Source organism: Coloeus monedula (genome assembly GCF_965178545.1).
Source record: "Coloeus monedula genome assembly, chromosome: 18".
NCBI classification, from domain to species: domain Eukaryota; kingdom Metazoa; phylum Chordata; class Aves; order Passeriformes; family Corvidae; genus Coloeus; species Coloeus monedula.
In genome coordinates, this window is record NC_138798.1 from 7,016,328 (window position 1) to 7,039,199 (window position 22,872).

The 22,872-nt window shown below is 43.7% G+C and overlaps 1 protein-coding gene across 14 annotated transcripts in view; it reads left to right on the forward strand.

The window, feature by feature from the left end:
- The window catches only part of FBRSL1 (fibrosin like 1), a 508,752-nt gene that overhangs the window by 178,400 nt on the left and 307,480 nt on the right, over positions 1–22,872 (forward strand). The gene's annotated exons all lie outside the window — the stretch shown is intronic.

Sequence of the window (22,872 nt, forward strand, 5' to 3'; positions counted from 1 at the left end):
AAAGTTCTGGATACTTCACATTTGGTAATAGTTTTCAACTGTGGAAAGATCACAAAGTAACTGGGATATTGTGAATCAAGCTGGTTAATAATACACCAGAAGTGATAAGATATGAGACTGAAAAGTCCCTGAGTCTTTACCTACCTTATCTCTTATCACTCTCCTTAATAGTTATAGTTTTAGATTAAGTAACCTCTCATATCATAAAATAATTTATGGTTTATTGGTGCATGATACAATTTTGCTTCCTATTGCCATTTATTGAGCTTTCAAAAATGTCAAAGGTCAGCTTTTTTATTTTGTCCCTTGTATCAAGCGCTTTTCAATTCACAAGTAAGAATGTTGTTACTTAAAAGATACTGATACTCACTTTCCTGATCAAGGTTTAGAAGAGGATAAACCAGAGCAGAGGACTCTCAGTCTAGCAGGCAGGATTAGAAGCCAGACACATTTATTCATGTTGCTGTGCCCTTCTCTGTGGCTTTAAGAGCTCATTCCTCACCTCAGTTTCCTCCTCTGCAAAATGGAAAGAAGACTCAACCACATACTTTCCTTACTGTGGCTCTGCTAGTTAAACATTTTTAAAGATCCAAGGGATGGTAAGTCTTCAGTGTTAATAATTAACCTGCCTCTCTAACTGTCCTGTACTGTAGCTTTCACTTCTCCAATTTTACATTTTTCTTTTGTTGTTCATCTTTGTGACTTCCACCATTTCTTGTTCACACTGCAGTGAAGAACAGACTTTCCCTGGGTCTAGAGGACCATGCTGGGTTGTGTCAGCCCAAATAATCACAGACCCTGCTGCTGTGGGAGCTTCAGCCAGGCTGTGTCTGGGCAAGATGGGCTTTCCGTGGCAGTCAGGGCAAACAGACCTGGGGAGTTGTGGCTGCTGTAGCTGAAGGTGGGAGGTAGGATGGAAATAGTTCTGGTCCTGCCTTTCCCTTCAGTTTCTCTGTTGTGTGGGTGCAGCCAGCATGTTTTGACTGCTTGATTTCAGTTTGGTGAGATGGTGGAAGATAAAGTGTTTTGATTTTTTTTCTTATTATTATTTTCCTTATTTTCCAACTTGGTTTTGTTGGGGGTGGTAGTTGATGTATACAATGCTATGCTATACTCTGGAGATCCCAATTCTGTTTTCAGTCTTTGTTTTACTGAGAAACATTCTAGTTCTCTTACTGGAGCATGAAAATAAAGTGTAAACTCCTCTAATTGCGTATGGCAGATCTCCATCTGAAGGAGAAGCTTGAAATGCTCAATGACAAGAGACTCATCCTCTGATGTGAGATTCTGCACATGTTTCCAAATCCTCTATCAATTTGTGAATCATATTTGTATTGATTAAGAACTGTTGTGGTGCAAAGCATTGAGCAGGGGTTTAGGATGATGATGGTAGTGTCTGATTCTCTGAATACAAAATTGGTGTTAATGAAAACATTTCTGGAGCCTGTGGAATTAAGATCACAAAGGGGAACAAGAGTTCTGAGTCTCAGCTGTTCTAACATACAGCAGATGGTTAACTTGCCTTCTAAATCTTCGCACAAATTGAGTAAATTCTCAGGACGATCCATGATCTTTCAACCCATTCCCAATTTCTTTTGCACACTAGGAAAAGAGTAATTTGCAGATCAGATCCAGGCTGTGGAAAAGGAAGGATTTTGCAATGGTGAGAAAGTGAGTCAGAAAAAAGACCTCAGGTTCCACTTGCAGCATTTTGCCTGCTGCAGGTTGGTTGGCTGAAAGCTGGGAATCCTGTCCTTGAGGCAGCGGCAAAGTGAACTGTTCAGTGCCTCTTCTCTGATAGTCTCAGATGAAGTGCAGTATAGAAATGCTTAGCCTTGACATTCTTCAAATTATCCCAGCAACAATGTGAGAAATAATGTTATTCTAAGTTATCCTTTCTTGTAATATCAATACTAATTTCAGTTTCTCTGAAATTTTCTGTTCTCTAGTCTCTCACAGAATCTTGAGTTTTGTTTCAGCATTTCTCATGCATTTTCTTTCGTTTCCTTCATGAGGAATTCAATTTGCTGCAGCAAAATAATCTTAGTACTGAAATAATAGATATATTAAAGTTGGAATTACTTTGGTGGCAATAAAGGACAGGTTTTTATTGCTTGCTTATCAAGGGGGGTTTGTGTTTATGAGTTCGTTGAAAAGTAAGTGCATTACATTAGAACTAAATTTAACCTGGCTTGGTAACAACAGCACACATAGGTAATCCATAAAGACAGTTCAGATTTATATGGTAATAGTTTAAAGAAGTTTGAAAAAAAAGGGCTTTAATGTTTTTTGCTTGACAATGGAGTTGTCAGTAGTATTGATAAAACAGATGAGTATCTATTTTTAAAGATTTTCCTGAAAAAACCCAAACAACAGCTAATCAATAGGAAAGCTCTTGTAGATGGAAAGCATTCCTAGTCATCTGAGGAGGAGCTCAGGCTGCAGCACAGGAAGGAGCTGTGGGACCAGGAGCTGAGGTGGCAGAATGCTCCTCAGGGCAGCTGTTCTCCCATTCAGCACTTCCAGCTTTTTAGGGCTTGTTTACCAGGAGAAATGACCCAAAAGAGCTTCACCACGTGGCTCTCTTAGCAGTTTACCTCAGTTCAGTGTAGTAAAGGGAACTGGGAAAAGGCTCCTTGTCTGAAAGGAATATCACACACACAAATTCATATCCTGCAGCAACTTGGAGTCATTTCCATCTGTAGCCAGGCTGTAAGAATTGTGAGCAGCAATGGCCAAATTGTATTTGGTCTTAGCAAAGCTCTGAAGAAGGGTTTGTGTTGGCAGCAGAATCATAGGACGATTCTTTTCTGCTTGTGAGAAGAATGTTGTGTTGATTGCTTTTGGTGATGGCACAGAGGAGAAGTGAGTTTGATGCTCTCAAAACCTAGTGAATATCACTGCAGCAATTTGGATAATGCTGATTAAAATCCATCTCTGTCTCTTAAGTAAAATGAATGTTTCTTGTTCCAGACTGTACAGCTCAGCAAAATCAAGTGTTGTCAGCAACACATTATAGGCCCCAAGTGTTTTATTCTTAGATCTTGTAAAAAGTAGAGGGAAAGGACAGATCACTTTACAGGTCAATTCCATTTTTCAGGTTAATTTATATCTGATGAGCTAGAGCTTTTAGAAGGAGCATTCACATGTCAAGATTAGAAGCATGGATTGACCAGGACTGTATAGTGTAAAGTGGTGAGTAGCTGGGCTACCTCTGTTGAATTTTTTTTAGTCATTATTCATCTGGTTCTGTGACAGTACTGACAGCTGCTTTGTAATCTGAAAAACCTGGTTTGAATAAAAAAATCAAGAGGCTTTTTTTTTCCTTGTGTTGAGTTACTTCACCAGCCTGTTCCCTGGAAGCAGAGGAGTCTTTGGTTAGTTTGAAGTTCAGCTTGGCAACTCAGCAGCTCAGCACCTGAAATTCTTCTGATCCTGTGGAATGGAGGAATTTTCGTGTGTGAATGTGTGAAGGCATTTAATAGCAATTGTTTCAGATAACAGCATCAGTAACCACTCAAGACACCTGTTCCTCAATCTCCATCTGGCTGCTATTTATGTGAGTACTTTCCAGGGCCTCTGCTGTAAACTTATGGATGGAAGGCGGTCTAATAATGATATCACCTGTTAAGCAGCAATTAATTAGAAGATTGTAAATTAAGTTCATTTAAATTATGGGCAGTAAGTTGTATCCAACCTATTCTGTTTGAAGGGGCTATGTTACTTTGCCAGTAGGGGAGTAAGGCTGTGATGTGGGACAGAACAACCACAGAGGGAGGAATAACTCATTTTGTGTGGAGAAGTGTGGCGAAGTTACCAAACAAAAATACTCACTTTTGCTTGCTTCCGAAATGCCCTTGTTCATGCAACGTGACCTGACATTTTTAGACAATGCTTGGTAAAAGGCAGACATAAGGGAATCTGAGTTCTTTTCTGTTTTGTTACGTGGTGCTTGCTTTCATTTGTTAACTTGGTTAACCAAATCCCTATCAGCAGCAATGGTCTCCCTGCGATTCCAGGGGCTGTGCAGACACATCACGCTTGTTCCTGATGGCTCTTGACCTTGGTATTGTCCCTGGGGTGCAGGAAGCAGCATGGGAACACACAGGGGACAGGGAGTCCCAAGTGCCACGCTGGGTTATCGACCCAAGCAGGTGGGCACGACTGAGGCCTGGGGTCGATGCACTGTTTGTCCAGCTCAGCACAGCTGGACAGGGAATTGTTTCCATATGCTTTGCTTTAAAGGTAGGCTTTTGCTTTCAAGGGCAGACAAGGAGGAAGCAGATCTACAAAGTCTGAGCAATGTAGCTTTAATTGGAGTTACACATCTTGATGGAGCAGAGGTAAAAAGGAGGAGACTGTATGGTGTAACCTTTATTTTTGTTAAGTTCCCTGATAAGCCATTGATTTGATAAGAAATACTGCACCATTGGCTGAGCTTGCAGGGTGCAGTTCCCTGATAAGCATGTGTTTACTGTCTGCCATAAATGCCTGAAGTGACAGTTTATGGTGGGTCGGATTGGATGTTTTAAACGCTGTATCATAACTGTGCTTTCACAGGCGAGCTCGCTGTGCACTCAGGTTGGTTGAAGAAACAGGTTGAACTGTGATGTTCATTTCTCCTTGGAGCAGAGCAGTTGGACCTTGGGTAATGCCCAGCCCTTGCAAATATTATACAATAGGAACCCATTAGAACACAATATCCAGCCCAAATAACCTCCCAAAAAAACCTTGGAAGAGGGACACAAAGATGATGTGTATTTTGATACAAACTGCATGTCTTTTACAACTAGATGATCCCTTTCTACTTATGTGGTAGACACTCATGCTACCCAGATCTTGATGTCATCTCCTTTAGAGCAATATTCATACACATCCAGATTTTCATACCCAGTGAATCAGACCACTACTGGTGGGTTTCCTTGATGTCAGAGACCCAGTGCTTTCCCAAACAGAGGTATTCAGGGATGAAAAAAATACTGGTTTTCACAGTGTAAGAGAAAGGAAATAATTCATCTCTCTGGGCTGGTGAAGGCCACCATGGTATATTTCTAGTTCTGTTCCTACCTGTGCTGGGTAATTTTTCTGAAACTCAGGATGTATTTTTTCTGATTAAAACTGAAGACACTATTATTTCTATAACCACATTTAAGTCTTGTAATGTAAACAAATTAGTTCACATTTCACGTGTCAGATGCTGATTTATAGAGGAAAATGGGAGTTTGCATCAGGTATGTCTCTTGATTCATTTTTTTGATTGAAGAACAGTTTTGAAATAGGGTGTAAAAGAATTTTCCATCTTTAATGAAGGGATTTCTTGGGGTTTGCAGCATCTGGATGGGTTTTTTTTTCTCCTGGTGTGCATATACCAAGAAATCTTGAATTCCCTTTCCTGATTTGGGAAGTTCAACCTGAGGGAATTGAGCCATTTCTCTAATTTGCACCATTCACTTTCTATTCAAGACAACAGCTCTGGCACTCAGTGATGGCACCACAGGAGGGACCTGGCCACAGGCTCCTCCAGGAACTTTTCCTCTGGTCACTTGGGTGACTTAGTGGCTCTGGCTGCTCTCTCTGCTGCACTTGTGGGAGCTGGGTGTGCCCAGGGCCATTGCACAAGTGTCGAGCTCGGCTCCCCGGCCTTGTGGGAGCTGTGAAAAGCCCAGGGTAAACTCCTTAGGTTCTAAAGCTGCTCTGCCCTGTCCTATGTACATCAACATCATGTGATATAGGCAAGTTGCTGCTTAGCATTGGAGACGTAGCAATGTCTTAGTAGCTTAGTATCACTTTTCTGCTCCGGCATATAGAGAGAAATAATTAGGAGTTGTGTCAAGGCAGTGTCTAGTGACCAGAGGAAATTGCATCAGATGGAATGATGCTTCTTTCCAGTAGAGGTAGCTGGTTTTGTTTTTGTTTTGTATGTTATTTACCAGCTACATTTAGCATGAATAAGTGTTTTCAGATGTCCCATATATCAAAGTCTAGCCTGATGTAAAAAGTCTGTTGCAAGGAAAAATATAGAAAGAGATGCTGGATGTTCTGGCCAGTGAATGATTTTGGAAGATGAGCCATTGAGCTAATCCTGCCTTGTGGCATGTGGGTGAGATGTTCTAGGTGACAATCCCACGGGACTCCAAAGAACGTATTTCTATTGTGTTACACCCAATCACGCAGGGCCGGGGTTGATCCTGCCTCATGTTTGCTGCCTTTGATTGCCCTCTCCTCTCCCACACAGCAGCTTGTGACAGATGTAGCCACCGCTTTTAACGATGGACCTTTGTCAAGCCAGGGAAAATGGCCACTTGAATTCAGGGGGAAAATAATGATCCTTTTGATTAAGCAAGCTGGCGTTGGTGGCTGTGCTGCGGACGCCGAAGGGGAGAGCTCAAAGGGCACCTGCCTGTAACACGAGCGATGGCAGGAAGTGTGCCTGGCTGCAGGAGAGAAAAATTGGCCCTGTGTTGGAAAGAACAGAGGAAGAGAGATTAGAGGTTAAACTGGAAAGGGTGTTAAAATATTCTCAGTGTATGATGGCTGTAGCAGTGGATTTAAATTGCTGAAATTACCTTGTCAGGATGCCTTATCAGCTGCTGTTCTAGTGATTGTTTGCTTTAGATAAGAACTGGAGTGCGATAAAACCTTGATAACAGTTTAGAGATTACAGCTCTTTTGAAACTGCTGGCACTTGCCAGGGGCTCCGAGCTGCAAGAGCTACGCTTGGATTTATTCCACTACTTTTTTTTTTCCTCCGCCCCCCTTCTCTTCTTTTGTTTCATGTTTTTAAGTGCTTAAGCTCTTGTTTTAGATCCTCCTTATTTTGAGCCACGCGGCCTCTTCTGAGCACTTTTGGGGAACAGTGCATGTGCGTAGAAGAGGGGACCAGTGCTGAGGAGTGGAGGTGAATGCTGAGGGAAGAAGAAAAACAAGGTACTGCTGCACCTCTTCATCTGATCCCGTTTCAGGCTCTGACCTGTGCAGTTTCACAAGCTGTGAGGATACTAAAGGCTTGGGAGCACAGCAGGCTTGGGAGCTTTCTCCTGGTTACTTCCCCAAAGATCCTGTAACAATCTGTTAGTTTACAGCAGTTCATTGAATGGGGATGTAAAGCACCAGCCCTTAAAAATCTGTGCAGTGTTTGTGGCAGTACATTTGTGTTCTTAGTGCCGTTTTTGACTGTGTTATCTTTTTGGGGTTGTGATTTTGTGGGGTGGTTTTTTTTTTTTTTTAGATAGAGATTAGTAACAAGTCTCCAACTGAACTCATCTCCTCTGCATGCAATGAATGGGACAGAAACAGGGTTACAGAAACCAATGCAATGTTTTTGTCTAGTTTGTATTGAAGGTGATTTATATGGTATGGCAGGATGGTGGTATTTTGGTTCTGCCTTTCTTCTAATAAATTTGGCACTCAGCAGATCTTGCACATCTGAAAGCGTATGCTGCTTAGTTTTTCAGAGTAATTCAAATTGGTCTGGTTTTGTGTAAATATAATTTGAAAGGAGGAAGCAGAGAAACTGTGGAACTCATAAGTACAACAAGGAAAATTCCGAAGTTGCAGGACTATGGTTAGAAAATGGAAGTTGAGGTTGAATTTTTGTGGCAAAAACCCTTTGCAGTACCCTTTCAGGTTTCTGCTTGTGCTTATTAGGATTAATAGCAAAGCAGTACATCCAGGCATTCCATCTCTACTCATGTTTTTAGCCTGTCCGGCCAAAGGATAAAGTTAAAACATTATGAAAAAAGCATGAGGAAGAAATACTGCTGCTGTTAGAGGAGTATTCATCCTGCTGCTGTTGTGTGTACCTGACGATATTTTTGTCCTGTGATTATGAGGTGTGGCTCTGCCAGGAGCTGTATTCAACTATTGCTGGAATTACAGAGAAGTGGGAGGTGTTGGTGCTTCCTTATCTTGGTTATTTGTGTTGTTCTTCCAACCAAGGAGTCTTGAGATGTCAAGGTGGTTGCACCTTGAACCTGCATCTTGTAGTGTGCTTCAATTTGGTTTTGTGTTTTGTTGTGGTTTGTGTAGCTGAGTGGTTTTCTTTTTCCCTTTAGTAGCAAATCTGGTGTGTCCCCTGTTCCACTGGTCAGCCTGATAACACACTTAAGTCTGCTCCAGTTGGCTCAGGCACAACGTGTTCTACAAAGTCCACAACAAAACTTTGGACCGCATAAGTTTGACTATCTGGGGATATGTCAATAATTGCAACACAAAGTACCAGGGGAAACTGTACTCTGGAATAACCAGACTTTGCTTTATTGTTGGCTTTCATTTCATTGGTTTTTTTCCTTTGTTTTTAAACTGAAATGCCTCTATTTTTCCTATAATATGGGAGGGATCTTTCTGGCAGTTAACTTACTGAATGTATGCCCATGTCTGCTTGCAACTGCTGAAACATGTCCTCTAAAAGCACCAGTAAGATAAATTTAAGAGATTGATAGTTCTGTATATTGGTTATATCTTAAAACATCAGTTTTAAAATATCACTGCAGAGTGACCATCCGAATTCCTTAGGGTTGTACAGGTGGCCTGTGAAAGAGTAATTTAGCAACAGATGAACCACAGCAGAAATACAACTCCAAACTATTTGAGTTATCAAATCTAATCAAATAATAAGAATGAACAAATAAGCTATCCAGCAACCAAGATACTTAATGAGCACTGGTTTAGAGTCTTCTTAATTGTGTTCAGGCACTCATGGGCTGTATTTTCAAGTCTGTGTTTATGACTTGAGACCGTACACTTTGTTTTTTCCTCTTAATGAAAGCTCAACATTTCTTTTGTTCCAGCAAATTTCAGAACTTAGAAGATGATGCCAAATTATCACATGCCTCACTAGAAAACAAAGAGCTGGCAGCATTGCCTTCCTAGGGGAAACTGGAAATATCCCAGGCTTGCTCCAGCCATGCTCTAATTTGAGGTTTAACGCTCTGTTAACATCAGCCCACGGCTGCATCACTCGAGTAGATGTGGGCTGGGACTGGTGAGAGCAAGGAGTCCCCGGCCTCTGCACTGCATGGGGGTGGTCAGAGACGGGAGCTTGGAGAGAACTTGCACAGGAAAGCAGGGTGGCTTTTACCCCCCAGGTCAAACTGTGGGTGAGGATTGCAAACAAAGCCCAAGTGAGCTGCAGTTTGGTCTGTGGTGGGGTGATTGACAGCTGGTTAATCGTCCATCAGAAGATTGCAGTCAGTGGCTGGGGTGAAGGTGGTCCTTGTGAGTGCCTTCCCTTCAAGATGCAGTTTCACAGAGCTCCTGTGGACACAGTTTCACTGATTCCTGTGCGAGAAGGTGTCAAAGCCAAGCTGAGGCATTTCAAAGCGTTCTTTGCAAAACTCAGAGGTTTTGCTTTTTACCTTAAAGTTTCATTTTGAATCTCAGCTCCATTTCAGGTGGTGCTAGAAGTGAAATTCAGCCAGCTCTTCTGGGCTGGAACTTACCAACAAAGGTCTTGCAGCTCACAAATAGTTTGCAGTGGGGAAAGGCAAAGATGATACGTCATTCTTCTGGTTCTTAAGAAGCCTCTTAGGAAGAGTTACAGTTCTGCAGCCACGAGAGCTGGACATTCCTGCTCTATCCCCCTGTTGCTATCTGGATGTTTCAACTAGGACTTCTTACAGGAGATCTCAGTTCTCTGCTTCCTTCAGTACATTCTGCTTTGGCAATTAGGAGGTAAACTCTGCATTACCTCTGTGATTTGGTGAAAATAGTGACAAGACAATTGTGTCCCTTCCTCTGAAGCCTGACTTGGAGTTATGGTGATACTGGTTTTGAAACTATTTATATCTCCTACATGCAAGTAGTTCTGTTACTGTTCTCTACCACCAAAAATGCATTAAGTCAAATTACACCAAGGTTTGAATACCAGTCTCAGTTGTTGCTATGGGCCCTAGCACCACATCTGTCTGGAGGAAAGGGTGGTGACAGAACTGCATCCCCTCAGTTTGCTTGTCTTCCTCTGTGCGTGTGTGTGTGAAAATAGAGCATATATATGAGGATGGTCTAACTAGTGAAACCACAGTGCTGTTACGAAATGCATAGAGGCTCAGAAGCTATGTCTCTAAAGATCTGGTTTGTGACCTGCTGGGCACCTTTCTCATGTCTCTTAAGACATGAACAGTCTTACAGTAAAAACTAAATGCAATTACAGTGCTCAGAACAGCTTCAAAGTGGCCTGGCTAATTTTGGGTTTGAGCTTGACCCCAGAAGCAGGTCAGTTGTATGAGATGGCAGGCTTACATCTTGAAGATTATGACTAAACCACACCAATTTATTTAGCTAAAGGGAAGAATTTGAATTATTCAGGGTTGGTTTTTCTTTTCCTTATAACCTCTCAAGAAAGGCAAACTTTAAGCTACCACACACAGCTGGTGTTTCTAATAAGACGCAGATGTGTTTTGGGATCTCTTCCCATCTCCTGCAACATTTAAATGTAGATAAATAGAACTTAATCAGCTATAAATAACAGCGTGTCATGCCTGTGGATCACTAACCTTCTCTGGGACTCCCACAGGACTAGGGTTAAGCTTAATTACTTCAGTCTACTGCAAACAACAGAATAATCAGCTGTTGGATATTGCATGGGGAAAGGTGGAGGGAGCATAAAGAAGCAAGTCAACATCCCTGGCCAGTGACGTGATGCCCCGGCGCTCAGTGTAGGGGATTTGGAATGTTTCGAGACCGAAATGATTCTTTTATTCCCTGTTTTGGTTTCAGTGCACAGGAGGTTTAATGTCACTACTACATCTGTGAGTGTTGTTTTAAAAACAAACTCAGGAGGTGCCTATGAACTCTTTTTTCTTCCCTTTTGGGATATCTTCCTCCCCTTAGGGATCACTGCTCAGACTTGCTGTATAAAAAGATGGTGATTGTGGTTTGTTTAGCTCTGTTGTAAATGAAGGCAAGTTATTCCTCTGTGGCCATTGCATATTGCTAATTTAGGAGGGCAGATTGGTATGTCTGGTTTGGAGTGTGGTGGCCATCAGCCACAAGCAGTTCTAGGCTGGAGGAGTCAGTGTCTGTCAGCTTCCAGCACTGGGCTCTGTGTCTTGGCCAGGCTGGCCTGCATGGGAATGTGTTACGGAGCTGCTGTCTTCTAGCAGCTTTCTGCTGGAACAAATGTGAGGCAGCTGGTGGTGAAACCACCAAGACCAATCCTCCATCGCTGCCAGGTCCCGCTCCTCCTGTCCAGGCGCTGCTCAGCTCTTTGCTCAACACACGGCCTTGTTTCCACACCTAGCAGGGACCATGGGCATCACGCTTCCAAAGGACAGGACATGACAGGGGAAACGGTGATGTCCCAAACTGCTCATTGTTGGCATTTGTACTGGTATTTTTGGCTAGTTGTCACTTCTCTCAAGAGCACTGGTGGAAAGATATTTGCTAGACATTTTTCCCTGTTGATTTCTGCTCTTGCCCCTAATGGTTAACAGAAATGGGGCTTGTTATTTCATAACATTTTCCCAGCTACAGTAAGTTTGAACCAGAGATTCAGTTTTTTACAGTAGATTTGATTTACAGCAAAGCTGTTTCTGCCCCACATACCTGCTCTCCAGTAACACAAGAGCTGGGCTTTGCTGGGCAAAGCCTTGGGTGATTCAGCCAGGAACTCAGGGCACTCCTTACCGCTCTCCTGAACAAAAGAGCCTCACAAGGGCTGTCTGGAAGAAAAACTGCAGAGCCTGGCATTCGGGGTGTGATTCATGGTGTGGATTATGTGCAGTTCAACTGCAGGGACTCTGGTTTGGGCTTCGCTCAATGCTCCATGGGTTTCAATGTCTGCTGCTGTCCCTGCACTGCTTTTCTTCTCAAAGAGAGAGCAGGTATTGGGTGTGCAACTAAAACAAGATTGCCCCTTTGACTTTTTCTCTTTCCTTATGTCCCTGTAAGTGGCATTTCCTTCATGGAAAGGTGGTTAAAGGTTTTATGAGGGAGGAGAGCCATACCCTAAGGGCTGTGCTGGGGGAGAGCTGGCCCACGGCAGCCCCGCCGCCCCTTCCCGCACGCAGCCCCTGCTTGTTTGATTTCCCCTGCTGCGGGCCAGGCTCAGGAAGACAGGGGAATATTTATTTATAAGCTGTCTGTACAGATGTTTTCGTTGTGGTTTGCGGTGCATTGGTGCCACTTAGTGGGAGGAGAATTGAATTGACAGCTTTAACGGTGCAGGGGAAAACAAGGAGAGATGGGTTTCATATTCCAGCCCCCCTCCACCTCCCAGCAGTATTTCTGCAGTTTAAAGACAAATCCAAATCTGCTGCTAGCCACAGAGCTGTGGTGGGTTTGGGAGTTGGCTGTTGGCAGAATAGTGCTGGTAGGCTGGGCATGCACTGACCCTCATCCCAACAGGAAAACTGCATGGAAAGCACTGCAGAATATTAGGCTAAATAGGCTTTGCTAATAGAAAAAGCTAATCCAGCCATGTCTTGTGTTTAGCAGGTTTTGGCAGGCTTAAAAATCATCCTCCCTCTGTTGTGATTTCCATTATTTTAGGTGTAGCAGGAAGGATGATGGATCAGGATGGTGTTAGCTCTGATTCAGTTTTGCAGGAGGCAATCTATACAAAATGTTAACAGTGTTTATTCAAAATCATTTAACTGGATTTTGTATTGATTTCCCTACAGACAGGCCTGTGGGGAAAAAAAGAAGCCCTGTGCTGTGATATTCGTAAGCAATCTATTCTGCTCCCCCAGATAAATGCTTAATGTTAACTAATGGTACCTGGAAATAGACTCGGGTGTCTGCTGCTGGCAGGCATGGACATGGCCATCAGCCACGTGTCCCCATGAGCCTGGAGTGTCGTGGTGAGGGTGCAGTGGAGCACATGGCGCTCAAAAGGCTTTGGAGCATCCTCTGTTGTGTATGTGTGAGATGTTCTACCTTGTCAGGACGCTCAAGAACATCTTGTGCTTGGTTGGTATCTATTTATTTTTGTCTTGTGTAGGACAGGACACCTCGGGCTGGTTTTACCTTGAGTTGAATTGAATTACTGAATTGGATTTTTTGTTGTTTGCACATGGGCTCCTTACCCCACTGAGTTGTTTCTGTGTGCTCCTCGTGCAGTGGTGCATGAAACTCTGAGCTCCAGGGACTCTGAGCCTGGGTTTGGAACTCCTCCACGTGGGGAACTGCTGCTAATTTTAGTGAAATTTCTGGGCATGGAACAAGTTCCACTTTCAGTCTTTAAGAAAATGTGCTGTGCCCAAGGATTGTGCTTACTGGCTTTAATCATACCTGCTGTGGCTTTCATCTCAGCTGGTCCCATTACCCTCGGCAGGAAAAGCAGCACTCGGAGAGGCTGGCAGATCCCACCTATGGAGACATTTCCTGGAGCCCTTGGTGGCTCCCTGTGTGCACCGTGGTGCTTGTGGCTGGGACAGGAGACAAATTAAAGCAGCTGTGGGTGCGTGTCCTGGTGTCACCTCTGCGCAGCTCTGCCTGTGCATGACCTGTGCTCGCTGCCTGTGACCTGTGCTATTCTCCCTGGCTGTGCAGCTGCCAAGCTGACAACTCCTGGGTGATGCTCCTGGGGCACCAATACTTGGATCTTCTGCCTCATTTTGAACCCGTTTGTGCCTCTCTTGCGCTCTCACCAGAGGGCACTGCACGACATGTCGCAGCCTAATAAATAACCTCTTAACCTGCTTAGCTGCTTTATGCTCAGTGGCATGTTTTACAACGTTACCTGGAGTCCTTGAATGCTGGTTCCCATGGCAACCTGATATAGCATTTTTATTCTTTATTACTATCACTGTTTTATTGCTGCCTTGTTCAAATGCGCTGTCATCTTTATTTTGCCTTGGTGTGTGCGTGCGAGCCACAAATCTATTTCTCAAAATTATATTATTAAACCATTTAGTGAATTTAGAAAAAGGGTGATGATCTGTCACTGTCGATTTAATATTAAATGGAGAAGCACACCATAAATGGAAACAAGCTGGAAAGAAAAACAAACTAGCAACCCAAATATTGATATAGGCAGCTTAGGATGTTTGATGGAGGTGCAAATAGTTGGGTAAAAGCAAATTAACAGAAGAAATGTAGCTTCTGTAAGGGAATGTAATAGTCCTAATTTGTGTGAAAGGGCAAATTGATAGTGTCCAGGTGTTCTTAGGAGTGGAGTTTGGCCAAAGATAGTAATGGGAGGAAGGACCTCAATTGTTTTAAGATGAAGGTTAAAACATTCAGAGAACCTGTATGGCCCAATGAGGAACAGTCAGAAATTAAGCTGGTAATACAGATCGGGTTGTGGATAACTCATTGTTTGCACCATACTTAGGCTCCATCAATCCTATAGCTGATGTCTCCTTCTTCTCTGCAAGGATCAAGGAAGATTTCTTCTTTTTGATACCTGAGTTTCTGGAGTTGGGGGCAGGAGACAGGAGAATCACCTTTGCTGAAGGACAGAGTGGGGCTGGAGATGGGGTGCACGTCCTCCCAGGGATGCTCAGTGCAAAGTTGCAAAAGTCAACCATTGACAGCTTTGGTGTTGGGAAGGATGGTGGGATTCACACAGACCCTGGGTGGAGAGTTTGCTTCCTTCTCAGTGCAGGGCACAGTGTTCATCTGTTAGGGGATTGTTTGGGGTAGCTGTGCTTCCTGTGGGACCGGCCCTGCTGCAGCCTGGCTGGAGGGAGCTCCTTGGGGCTGGTTAATCACAGCTGACAGCAGGAGGGGGTTTTGTGCAGGGCAAAGACTGCGTTTGTGGGAACGGCAAAGCAAATAGAGTTAAAGGCAGAGTGATCTTGTGCACACAGGAGCCAGCTGGCAAACCCCAGATAACAGATATCTTCCCAAGCACATGTTAGGAGCAGTGCTGTTTTCAATGGCTCCCTTGTACATGCTGTCGTCTTCCCGTCCTGCTCGAAGTATTAGGGGGCTGCTATAAAAATATTCTTTCTGAACTCCTCTGTCTAAGTCACTCTTTCCTATTGACTGCTACTGTGAGCGAAGCACGGCTGGAGGATATAAGTATCCCCTGTGCAGAGAGAGGATGTTGAAAGGACTGAGGTCAGGGCTGACTCCTCCAGGGAGATCTCCCGTATCTGAGGAATGGAGAGGCATCATTTGGAAAGGTATAAATTATCTAGGACAGCACATAGAATTTTACAACCTGTACTTAAATCCTTCATTATATCTTGTGCCAGCTGCAAGGCGGATTCTGCAGCCTTTCCTAAGGACACTGAGCTAAAGATTCAGGCACTTTGGAGGATGTGTTGTCTGTCCTTCCAGAAAAATCTGAGGATTTTTTTTTTAATTCCCTTCCTTTCATTCTTTGCCAGTTCCTCTATTTTGGGGTGATGCTTTGCAGCAGGACAGGTTTGGCTGTGAAACTTTGGCAGGAAAATTTCTTCTAAGTGCTTGAAGTACACCCTTGTTCATCTCCAGAACCCGAAGCAGAACAGACGCAAACTGATCTGTAACTGGAATTCAGTCCCTGGGAAATTTAGGGAATGAGTCCACCTGGGCAGAATAGCCTTTCTAAAACAAAAACATTTCTGGATTGCCAGACTGCTGATTATTAAGAAGGAGAGTAGGGAGAGCAGCAGGGGGAAGACAATGGGTTTCGGGGAAGTGGATTTCAGTCAGCTCAGAGCTGCAGTCTTGGCAAGCTACTCCAAGTGAAGAGGAAGTTTGGGAGAGTTGAAAGTTTCTTAGAGAAGCAAATTTAATGCACAAGTAGAACTCCCTTAATGGAGAGGACAGATGGGAAACATAGTAAGAGATTACTTTAGCTAAATTACGGGATCTTTAATGACCTGAAACTCAAAGCAACATAAAAAAATTGGAGAGTAGGTCAAACTATTGAGAATGATTTTATCATGAACATGCAAAGAAAATTGAGAAGCCAAGGTCTAAATGAGCCACAATTGGCAAAAGACAAAAAGGGCAGCCAGAGGGGTTTCTATGAATGTGTTTGCAGCAAGAGCTGAGCCAGGGAATGAGTTAGGCCACTGCTCAGTGGAAAGGAAAAGCTCTCAGACGATGGAAGTGAGAAAGCAGAAGTACCAAATGACTTTTTTATCCCTTCTGTTCTTCCTGAGAGGGTCAGCTGCAGCCAGCATGCTTTCAGAAAAGAGGGAAAGAATAAGTTTGAATACTTAGCAGAGCCTGGAGGAATTCAGCTCCAGATAGTTAGAAAACTGGCTTAAGTGATTTCAGTGCCATTAGTGATAATCTTTGAAAATCTGTGGAGGACAAATGAGGCTTGAGAAGACTGCGGAAAAGAAAATTTAATGGCATGTCTTTCAAAAAGGGAGAAAGGGAGGAGCTGTGGGCTGGGAAGCCTGTAATGCCTAGAGAATATTTTTCAGGAAAGTATGATAAAAATGATGAAGTTGTTTCTAAGCATGTAGAAGGCAGCAGTCCCTGGAAAAGGTGGAGACCTGCAGCTCCCTCAGCAGTTTCCATCTCTGTTAACACTTGGATGACACAATAAAGATCACAGGTACTCTGCGGCTCATGCCAAGCTGAAACAGGTACAAACCCAGCCAAGTTCAGAACTAGGATTCAGGGGATCTGAAATAATAGAAAAGGTCTGAAAAAAGTAGGTTCCAGCTTGGCAGTGCTACGCAAAGAAAGAATGAACAGTAAAAGACCAGAACTGGTCAGGTACCTGTTCTACCAGAAATGATAAAATAAAGCGTGAGTGGAGAGTTTGGGGTTACAGGAGCTTGATCACTAATGCCCTGGGATCTGCAATGGCATCTTTTTGTAGGGGCAAAAAAGTCATCAGGAAATAGAAATACGATTTACTATAAAATATTCCAGGGATTTTGTTCAATTTATTCGGTTCTGGTGGTGGGTGCAGTACATTTCATTCTGAACATCACCCTTCAGGGAGGATACAGGCTGTCAGAAGAGACATTAGGAGAGATTTGCAGCATAAGGGCTAGTTCTGCATGGGGACCAGCCTCCCTGGGGAGGCTACAGCTGCAGTGAAGCAAGAGTACCCTCAGGTGATACTTCAGCCCAAGATAAGAGTGATTTATTTATTATTTTTTAAATAATTCTTTTAACACATAGCAGAAAAACTGAGAGATTTATTCATGCCCAGGGAGCAGTAATGGTAAGTAAATTAAAATAGAGAATTCCAACCTAATTGGCAAAAAAGGGGCTTTTTTGGATATGCAAGTTATCAGGTAAGACACAAGCTTTTGGGCATCTCATGAAAAGGCTGTGTACCTGGACACTGCTTTTTCCTTTCTTTTTATTTTTACCCCCAGGTAGCCCAGCTGGATAATAATAGTAATAAAACTCCAACTTCTTGTGACTTTCAGTTGCCTGGGATCCTTGGATTGTTACAGTTGAAACATCAACAAAACTGTAAAATGTTCTTGTTGTGTTCATGTACACAAAAGTGGAATTTTCTGATTTTATACTGGGGGCTAGGGAGAGAGATCCCCCATTTAAGTACTGCTGTTTTGTGTGAAATGCTAAAGCATGGTGCCTGGAAATTCCTTGGTTCATTGTTGATTTTTCATATCTCCGGTCTAGCTCTAAGGGTGCCTGAAGACCTATAAAAACATAAAACCCGAATAGACAGAAATTAATACCAAGTTCTTCAAAAGGGAAATGGAGAATATAAGTGGTGTCTGGGGTGACATCAACATTTGGATTCCCCTCTTTCAGTCTGAAATCAGGCTTAGGATGGAGATGAAATGGCATCCAAGAGTTTTCATGACAGGAAGAGTCTTCAGACATCAGAAGACTCTTTAATTATGGGCAGAGTGATTCATTCAGTGGTCAGCATCTGTATCTCATTAAAGTCTGAAATCCTTCACTGTTTCTCCTTTAAATATGAAGGTATTCCTGTTTTATCTTTTTTGGCTTAGCAGAGCTGTATTTTATGTCAGGTCAGTGCAGTGTACCATTCGAGCGAGCCTGAGTTATGTGCAGATTTTTTAATGCTGAAAACATTGAGCAAATGTAATTCACCTGTGCTGCTTTCTCCAGAATCTTTTCTCCTTTGGCAACCAAGCGCAGCAGAAAAGCAGCTTGAAATTAAATTGGAGGATTAATTTCAAATTATTTGAGGAATGGGTGTTATCAATGAAAATAAAATATTCTTTGTGTTTATTCCTGCTGAGCCATAATCAACAAGTGGGGATTTTCCTGGAGCAAACTATCTCAGTGGGCCCAATCTCCTGCTCAAGTTGAAGGAAGAAAGAAATCTCCCATGGACTTCAATGAGAGCAGCCTGCTTTGAACTAACTTTTACTGTGATGGAGAAATATGCATTCTGTCTGCAAGAGGTTGACCATAAATACCTGTGCAGATGAACACAGCTGCAGCTCGGTGCAGCAGGATGGAGGTGCATGAGGGTCAGGCAAGTTAATCACAGGTGAAAGCTTTTTGTTACGCCTTCCTTTCCCCCATGCCACCAGAAAACTGCCAGGTGTATTTTGGATCAATAAAGGAGGATTTTCAGGCTAAAAGGTACAACATTTTTTTCCACCATCTTGCTGTGGTTTTTTTAGATTTTGGAAAATGGGGTGTGTGCACACATAGAATTTTACAGCAAAGTAGAAGCAAAAATGAGTTTTCTTACATCAGTTGTGATTAGTGCAGGGGCTTTCTACTCTACTGCCCCTTTCCAAAATGCATTAAGGCTGTCAGATGTAAATTGGGGGCATCAAAGCACTTTCTGCATAGGGTTATGAGCTGGTCTGTAGTGCAGATTATTGCTCTGAATTCTCCCCACGTGTTCAGTGCCAAGCACAAATTGCATTTTAAAAGCAATGTTTTGTTTGGCCACCGTGTATTAATCTAACTACATTCAGCAGCTCTGTGGTTAAATTCTAGTTTGCCAGTTGGCTTTAGGGTTTAAAAGAGAAACACAGCAGCAACAGGTTTCTCAGCCTTGCCTGTGATAAAGTGGTGCTGGAAAGAGTGGGAGAGGAGAGAGTGTGGAGATGCCTTAATTCATCAAGGGCAAGCACTGAGCCACGCAGGCGTTTGTTGCTCTTCGGTGGGTGTTATGATCTGCCCAGAAATACTGAAAAGAGGGAGACCTAGGTGGAAAGTTGGGACAAAAATATATAAGGAGCTGGAAAGAGGGCTGACTGCCAAAATCTGTGGTGTTACAGTTGGCCCCCAGCTTTGCTCCTTGCTTGTCTTGGCGCTGTAATTGCAAGACAAATATATTTGTTTTAGTGTTGTTCATGAAATCTGGCTGGCTGCAGAGTGATGGTGCTGAGCAGCAGGGAGACTTCATCTCATGAGTCATCTGTGAATGGGGAGCAGGATGGAGGGTGATGATTTGGGTCATGCGGGCTGGGATGTGGGGGGTTGATGCTCTCTTTCATAAGCACTTCAACAGTAAGAAATGGCCCCAGGCTTCTCTCCTGCAGGCTGGAGCAGCAATACTCTGCTGGTGTGGGGCTGGCTGATAAAGGAGAGAGTGTGGGATGAACCAAAAGTAGTTTCCTGCTGTCCCAGGAGGAAGCAGGTGTGGGGAGTAAGGAGGAATCATCAGAGTCGGTGGCTACAGCATCCTGATTCAGGAGACTGAGTCTCCTTGAAGCAGCAAAGAGTGGAATTCAGTCTCCAAGCCCTGTTCTTTATCTGTGTAACAGAAATCACATCAATGCCCAGCTTGCTAGAGCACTGTGAGGATAAATCCACTGAGGACTCTGAAGTGCTCAGATAAATACCTATGAGAGCACAGGGAGGCATTTGTGCTTGTATGAGGGATAAGTGCTTTATTAGTAATGACCCAGAAAGGACAGAGCTACTTGCAGGTATAGTAAGCACAAGCAAGTGCCTCCTATAGTTGACAGGCTCTTGGTGTAAATCATTTGTGGAATAAATGACAAAAGAGAATTCATGCTTCCTAGAGGAGAAGGAAAAAAGTCTCTGCTGAGCTTAATAAAAATGAAAATTTGGTAATGGATAATACAAGTCTAGAGAGGGTCACAGTCTGCTTGACAGGAGCTGTAAGGTCACAGATTAAGTAGGTGCCCAAGTCAGTTGCAGCAATATACAGGAGATTATTGAAGGAAGATGCATCCTGGGAATCTCTCCCACAGAACAGCAACTGGGGTAGTTGTAACTGTGGCTTTGCACAGCAAAATTTGAAGTAATTATTGCAGAAAACAGCTGTCTATTTGACATAATACCTTCTAAACAACTGGGTTGGGTTCCAGCCTCATCCTCCTTTGAACTTTGGAAGATCCCTGTAAAACAGGGCAGGCAGAGCTTGCCCTTTGCTGTGCTTCCAGCATGGTCCTATCTTACAGGGAGAGGGTCTCCAGCTCCCTCCCCAATGCTTCTGGCCACATGTTCCCTTCCTCTCAGCCAACAGTGTAAGTGTTCATAACTGCTGGAGAGAGCTAAACCAGCCAAAAACTAATGTGGTGAAAAAAAAAAAATTCTTTTTTTGGGACTAATTTCCTGAATTGTCTCACCACTTAGTCATAAAGGTACTGGTGCAAGAGAGAAGGTGGGAACATATGGCTGAGGGCAAAGAGAGGAGTGGGAATTGGATAGCTTAAAGCTCACATCACCTAAACCTGCCGTGGGACTGTCACGTCTGGGCTCTGTCTCCTTGGAATGGAAGAAGTGCATCGGGCCGGGGTGAGAGTTCCTTTGGCATGTGGCAGCCTGGTGCTGCTCTGTCTGACCGCTCCCTGTGTGCTTTCCAGGGCCTGCTGCAGGAGAGGAGCGGTGGAGGCAGCATCCTCCCCATGGTCTTCCAAAAAAAATGGGTTGGCTGAGGAGCAGCAAGCAACTGCTGCTGCTCTGCGGTGGCCACAGCCCAGGAGAGATACAGAAATGTACCTGGGCAGGTTCCGTTTGTGGAAAAGCAGGAATTTTAGCTCATTAAACCACCAAGGCTCCAAATGTTGTAAAGCCGAGGTCAGGAAGTAGCTGTAAATTGAGTGACTGGAAAGGAAACCCAATTAACTGCTTGTCGTTTTTCCGGAGCTCCTGCATGGAGGTCATGCTGGTGTTCGTCACAGCAAAAGGCCTCCAGGTTGGTGCAGTTCATCTCAATCGATACAGGCTTTCACTCTCCTGCAATCCTGTTCGCCAGCACTACCTTTAACTGCAGAAAAAAAGTATTTGAAAGAAGGCCTCTCTTCTGTTTTGCTGGATTTTCCCTGTTAGAGTAGTTCGGACTTCTCCTGTGAGTCTGATTCCTCCTGCTCCCCAGAATTCACATTCTTCAGGCATATAGCAACTCCTACCAGTTATTTTCCCCACAGTGATCACTGTAGAGCCAAGTTATACAACTCATGTTGTAGAAATTTTCTTTTAAAAATGCGTTACTTCAGCTACAGTAATAAGTGCCTGTTAGTTTGGGGTTTTTGTTTTCTTCCAACAACTTTATTAGTGTCTAGAAGACTGGCCAATGTACAGAATTAAGATGCACTCAGGCTGGAGAGGTGCTGTTCTCTCCCTTTTCCATGCAATGGTGGCTTCTTTGTACCCAGCCAAAATTTTGCTTACCCAGGCACCTCACCTCATCGTGCTGCATACCCTTGCCTAGGTTGCTGTTTTTCCTCACCACCCTTGGCAATTTTATATACCAGATGCACTTGCAGTTCTTGAGACACAAAGCCATGACCAGTGGTGTAACTATGCTGGGAAGAGACTTGCTGGCCTGGTCATCTTGCAGCTAAGCCCAGGGGTTTGTAATTCTAGAATGAAACTTCACTATTGCCCTGAAAACAGAAGCATAAAAGGAATTAATTTGGAAAGAGCCTCATGTAAAATGTTTATATGCCATCCTGCTGCCAAGATACCTTGCCAGCTGGGTGGTATTAGCATGGGGCTTAACTTCTCTCTCTGTATGCCAACAGGATGACTTAACCTACCCTCTTTATCCCTGAACAACAGAAAAAGCTGATGATTTGAACAGATGTTTTGCAAATTAGGAGCTGGCTTGTGGTGCAGTAGCGAAGTGGTGTGGTCTTTGAACCAAGCTTTGTCATTTGCCCCTGATGCTTCCTGCCTGTGCCCCCTCATCTTGTGCCTAGCCAGGTCTTTTTTGAAAGGGCAGAGGTCACACATTGCCAAATGAGAGAAATTCACGGCAGGAAAAGCTGGCAGCTTGTGCCTGATTGTGAGCAGCTCTGTTTTGCTGTCAGGAGAAACAGCAGCACAGCTCTGGGGGATGGCAGTGGGAGAAGGTGTCTCGGGTGCTAAGGGTGGGAAGGCAGCAGCCGAGAGGAGGAAGGGGTGGAGATGTTTGGGACTGGAATTGCACAGTGTATCTGGACACGGGGGTGGTATGGAAAGGTTTTGGTTGTGCACTGATGAGTGAGAATCACAGCCTGCCAAGCTGGTTATGGTGGCTGGAATGGCTCATTCCCTGGAGGAAGCCAGGGCTCTCCAAGGCCTCCTTACTTCTAAGAAATGGCAGCAATTTAGCAACATCATTTTCTGAGTACACATAGTTAAACTGGTGCGGTCCCTTAGCATGAACACTCAAATTGGTTTAGGAGTGGCTGAGATAGATCAAATGTATTGGAACCAGCTAATTTGAGAGTGTCCATGCAACGAGGTTACGCCAATTTAACATCCTCAATTTCAGTGCCAGTAGCTGCATTAGTGCAGTTTGCAGGCTGACAGGGAGGGCAACTAGGCAATGGCCTGAAGAGGCATTTTTCACTGAAAAAGTGTGCAAAGCTACTAAAATTAATAAAACCTTTGAGTTTTTATTTGTAGCAGAAACTTGTGATATGATCTCAAAGGGACTTGATCTTTCTGGGGACAGCAGGGATATTGTTTTCTTACTTTTTACTGAAAGAATAGTGAAAGTGCAGGATTTCCATATTTTATGCTTGTATCTCCTAAAATCTTTCAAAAACATTCTCCCAGAAATGCAAATCTGAAGACACTGAGAGATAGATTTGGGTCTGCATGACA